General features: G+C 36.7%; 1 protein-coding gene across 2 annotated transcripts in view; it reads left to right on the top strand.

The window, feature by feature from the left end:
- LOC144957960 (uncharacterized) overlaps nt 1-5,000 on the top strand; it is a 55,583-nt gene that overhangs the window by 13,464 nt on the left and 37,119 nt on the right. The gene's annotated exons all lie outside the window — the stretch shown is intronic.

Below are 5,000 nucleotides of genomic sequence, written 5' to 3'. Positions count from 1 at the left end.
CCATATGCCTTTGTGTTATCATTTGAAAATCAATGTTAATAACGCTTAAAGAGCTGATCGTTCAATACTAATACCTACCCGTTCATAATCGATACCATCAAATTGCAGTTATTTCCCCATGTTTTTGTCCCAAGGTGAGCAGCCGTAACGGACAAACGACTATTAATGTCAAGACGACCCAGTTACAGTTGAGGTTCAGGCATGTTTTAACCCTCTCCTTACCAACTATAGGAAAATCGTCACATTCGTTACGATAAAACCAACATTTTTCTTATTCAAATTTCTTTTGTACATCATAACATTTAAAGAAAATGAACAGTGTGTTGTAGAGCATGTTTTGCTAAAGAAACTATGTATAGTAAGAACTCACTGTTATTGTGTTTGAATGATAAAAAAATCTATTTGTTGTGTTAGTTGGGTGTGAAGTTTTGGGGAAAATCCCGAAAATGGCTGGGAAGGAGAGAGTTAAAGTAGTTCTCCGTAGGCAGTCCCAGTAGTTCAGCTGGTAGCGCTCTCGCTTCTCACGCAAAGGGACGGAGAAGTTGAGATTTTTTCCCCGACCCCGGCTAGCTGTCCACCCAGCCATGATTGGGTTACTGGGTCTGTTAGATCTGGTGGGAAATACTTTGCAATAGCCTGGCGTCCGGTCCGAGGAGTAGCAAGCAATTGCTTTTGTCGGTTTCACGTTATAGAACCGGGATATACTCAGGTTCAATGAGCCTAATGACTCCGATGGACCGCTACTACTATTCCTCCATAACTATAGCTCAACGTGTTCTTATAAACAAGTCTGACAACCGAAAATTCTCACGGTCTCATTGTTGTAATGGAAATACTCTCAAACCAACGTGTACTTTTTTACAGGTCTGATAACCCAAATTTTCATGGCCTTATTGTTGTGATGGAAAATAACCTTCAAAACAACGTTGATGTTGGGATGTATACTCTTGCTGAGTGTCCCCTCGTTAACAAGTTACGACCATCCAATACAGTTGGGCGTCCGTTTTTGATGTAGGGATAGTTACTCTTGCTGCGTGTCCCTTCGTTAACAAGGTCCGACCATCCAATACAGTTGGGCGTCCGTTTTTGATGTAGGGATAGTTACTCTTGCTGCGTGCCCGTCGTTAACAAGGTCCGACCATCCAATACAGTTGGGCGTCCGTTTTGATGTAGGGATGGTTACTCTTGCTGAGTGTCCCCTCGTTAACAAGGTCCGACCATCCAATACAGTTGGGCGTCCGTTTTTGATGTAGGGATGGTTACTCTTGCTGAGTGTCCCCTCGTTAACAAGGTCCGACCATCCAAATTGCCATGGCCTCATTGTTGTAATGAATGGAAAATAACCTTCAAACCAACGTGTATACTTATTTTCAGTTCTGATAACCCAAATGTTTTATAGTCTCAAGTCATTATCACGTAGGAGCCGGGAAGGCCGGTGTGGAAAAGAATTTTCAGTCAGAAATGATATGAGACATTCGACGAGGTTTATTTCTGTTTTATCAGGGGAGGGGGGGGGGGGGGATCCCGATAGCTCAGTTGGTAGAGCACTCACTTCATAAGCAAAGGGGGGGGGGGGGGGACCAAGATCGATCCTGGTGCAGTCGATATTTCCCCCCCCCCCCCCTTTCCCCATCCACTCCCCTGTCCACCCAGCAGTGATTTGGCTACCTGTGTCTGTTAGATCTGACGGAAAGTATTGTGCGATAGACTAGCGTCCTTTATCAAAAGGGTAGCAAGCAATTGCTATTGTCCGGTTCACGCTACAGAAACCGGGATAAACTCGGCTCTATGGGTCTTGTGTATCTGAAGGACTACTTTTTATCAGGGAGAGAGAATATAATTTGAGCAGGAGTTAAAGAGTAAGAATAATAATATTATATCTATGTCATTGTAACTTTTAACTTGTGTTTTTGTATTCCGGTTCGTCCAGGCGCAAAACCCGAAAGGACGGCGATTCACATATATATAAATTGTTGGGCATAGGGCCTATATAATATTACGAATGCGCACTATTATTATTATTATTATTATTATTATATTATTATTATTATTTATTATTATTTTTAAATTATTATTATTATTATTATTTATTATATTATTATTATTATTATTATTTATTATTATTATTATTATTATTATTATTATTATTATTATTATTATTATTATTATTATTATTTATTATTATTATTATTATTATTATTATTATTATTATCATTATCATTATCTATTATTATTATTATTATTATTATTATTATTATTATTATTATTATTATTATTATTATTATTATTATTATTATCATTATCATTATCATTATCATTATTATTGAGATTGTTTAGTTTGTGGAAATGTATTCCTTTGATAAAAATTCCAGTCTTTTAACGGGTGGAATATATTAAAATTAAAATTAAAATCCTTTTATTCATCCCTTAGGGGAAATTTGTCTCTAGGGTCTATTCCAATGAAAGACTGGAATAACCCAGGCGTCAGCTGCATTGCGGCGCCACAAAGTGAGCTAGGGTGAAGTGACTTGCTCAAGGCCAGACAGCGCAGCGTTGGGTGATCGAACTCGGTACCTCTTGGGTACGAAGCAAAGACCGTACCGCTGAGCCACGCTGCCCCCAACTGCAACAAGGCTGAGATTATTCATAGTGCTCCAAATTCACAAAGGCAAAGTTTACCCTTGAGGCAAAGTTATCCCAATTGACGGTAGATCACAAAATAATATAAAAGAAATTTTGTTATAGCTATAAAAACTTGACCCTTTGTTGTAAAGCTCATTCTGATGGACAATATTATGTATAGAAGAATGTACTTATCGCTTTTATGTTTGAGTAAGGAAAGTATATTTTCTGTGTTGGGTGGGTGTGAGGCTTTGTGGAAAATTCTGAAATGGTTGGTAAGGAGAGAGTTAAATGTTGTTGTTGGCCAAGCAATGTCTGGTTTTAACTCTCTCCCTACCGATCATTTTCAGTATTTTCCCAAAAATAGAAGTCTTACCCAGTAGAAAAATTGATTTTTTAAAACTTAAATAAGCTCCCTACAAAACAACTGTATCTTCTTATTAATTAAACAAAGGTCATTCTTCAAAGATTGTGATGTACAACATAAATCTGAATAAGAAAAATGTATATTGTGTCTTAACAAATGTGACGATTTTGCTGTAGATGGTAAGGAGAGGGTTAAAGAATGTTCCAGAAATAATTTTTTTTTTTTTTTGTTTTTTTTTTGTCAAGATGAGAGTCAGTTAAATCGATCGATATTTGAAGGACGAGTTTTCTGGCCAAATTTCTAAAATGTAGATAGCGACAGTTAACTAACTGGCTAATGGTAGGTAATGAATGAGAAACTGGTGAAATAGACAAAAACGCAATGTGATCATTATAATGGTTGGCTTTGCTGACATCATCACCTACGGAGAGAATTAGCTTACCAAGGATTTACGATTGAATGGAGCCAAAGGAGGAAAGTGGGGGGGGGGGGGGTGTAGCATAGCCTGTGAAGAAATGGAAAATTCTGTTTTGTTCCCATACGAAGCCTCTCCGTGTTCACTCTCTCGTTAGTATTTTACGATCACCGGCTTCAGGCAGCTCCTACCGTTTTCGAAGATTTATTAGTACCGTCACCTGGGGTAACTTTGCCTTATGGGGAAACTTTGCTTCTTTAATATTTGACCAATTAGAGTATGTTTATTTTTGTGGTCATTATTTACTTTGATAAAAAGTTCAGTCATTTAACCAGGATAATAACTACAACAAAACTGAGATGACTCAAAATGTCCCAAATTCACAGAAGCAACGTTACTCCTTAAGGCAAAGTTACCCCAATTGACGATAATATAGGTAAAAGCAGACCTGCCTAGTCCCATGAAAAATTCGTGCTGAGGGCAAATTATTTATTTCTAAAGCTATTTATAGGGATTTGTTTTCCTTTTTTCCCCTTGGAGTCTACAAATTTTTTTGAAATTTCAGGTAGGCAGCTCTGGGTAAATAATGTTTCGTAAGTACGCCTAGCCGTGCCCATGATTAGCGTACTTTGTGTCGTCAAATTGAGTAACTCCTCGTTAATTCATTACTTAATTTATTTATTTATTTACTTATTTATTTATTTATTTATTTATTTATTTATTTATTTATTTATTTATTTATTTATTTATTTATTTATTTATTCATCTATTTGTTTTTGTTTTTTTATTCATTTTAGTTTGTAAACTTTATTTATTAAAATTTATCTCTTTATTTATTTACTCATTTATTTATTTATTCATATATCTACTTGTTTTATTTTATGTATTTATTTATTTAGGGTTTTTTTTAGGGGGTCGGGGTGTAACAGACTTTACAATAAGTAAAGGTGGAGTCAAAAGTCCTATGTATATGTCACTTACTTTACACAATAAGTACACGTGAGTCTCAGGTCCTATGTTTTTGTCCCTTACTTTACAATTAGTATAGATGGAGTCACACCTCCTATGTATTTGTCCTTTCCATCAGTTTTTACAATAAGTACACTGTGAGTCACATGTCCTATGTAGTTGTCCCTTGCATCATACTTTACAATAAGTACAGATGGAGTCACACGCCCTATGTCTTTGTCCCTTACATCAGACTTTACAATAAGTACAGATGGAGTCACACGCCCTATGTATTTGTCCTTTCCATCAGACTTTACAATAAGTACAGATGGGTCACACGCCCTATGTCTTTGTCCCTTACATCAGACTTTACAATAAGTACAGATGGAGTCACACGCCCTATGTCTTTGTCCCTTACATCAGACTTTACAATAAGTACAGGTGGAGTCACACGCCCTATGTCTTTGTCCCTTACATCAGACTTTACAATAAGTACAGGTGGAGTCACACGCCCTATGTCTTTGTCCTTTCCATCAGACTTTACAATAAGTACAGGTGGAGTCACACGTCCTATGTATTTGTCCCTTACTTTACATTTAGTACAGGTGGAGTCACACGTCCTATGTATTTGTCCCTTCCATCAGACTA

Source organism: Berghia stephanieae, chromosome 12, assembly GCF_034508935.2.
Source record: "Berghia stephanieae isolate SIO BIC M18660-M18661 chromosome 12, UCSD_Bste_1.3, whole genome shotgun sequence".
Classification (NCBI taxonomy): Eukaryota; Metazoa; Mollusca; class Gastropoda; order Nudibranchia; family Aeolidiidae; genus Berghia; species Berghia stephanieae.
Note: the sequence above shows the minus strand (reverse complement) of the source record. Positions and strands in the feature narration are given on the sequence as shown.